Genomic DNA, 591 nt, shown 5'->3' with positions numbered 1-591 from the left:
CACGTTCTCTTGAGTACATTCTTGGGAGGACGAGAGTGTGTTAGGAATGCATAAAACAACACATTTACACTCCCCCTCTACTGTATTACCTCACGGTTCACCTCCCCACCTCACTGAACCTTCTTCCAGTCAGGACAATGGCAACAATAGAGACCAAACAAGATATAGGCAAAATAAACATTTTTTACTTCATAATTATTAGCTAGATATGTAGATCGAAATTAAATTTGTCTGTAGGCCATTAACTGCTCGTTCTATGGGATGTATTTCACATTTTGTTGTAGGCTATCTGGGCTATTTACTAGGCTATCTGGGCTATTTACTAGGCTATCTGGGCTATTTACTAGGCTATCTGGGCTATTTACTAGACTATCTGGGCTATTTACTAGGCTATCTGGGCTATTTACTAGGCTATCTGGGCTATTTACTAGGCTATCTGGGCTATTTACTAGGCTATCTGGGCTATTTACTAGGCTATCTGGGCTATTTACTAGACTATCTGGGCTATTTACTAGGCTATCTGGGCTATTTACTAGGCTATCTGGGCTATTTACTAGGCTATCTGGGCTATTTACTAGGCTATCTGGGCTA

The sequence above is a fragment of the Oncorhynchus clarkii genome, chromosome 29 (assembly GCF_045791955.1).
Source record: "Oncorhynchus clarkii lewisi isolate Uvic-CL-2024 chromosome 29, UVic_Ocla_1.0, whole genome shotgun sequence".
NCBI classification, from domain to species: domain Eukaryota; kingdom Metazoa; phylum Chordata; class Actinopteri; order Salmoniformes; family Salmonidae; genus Oncorhynchus; species Oncorhynchus clarkii.
The sequence above is the reverse complement of the archived record's forward strand: the minus strand, read 5'-3'. Positions refer to the sequence as shown.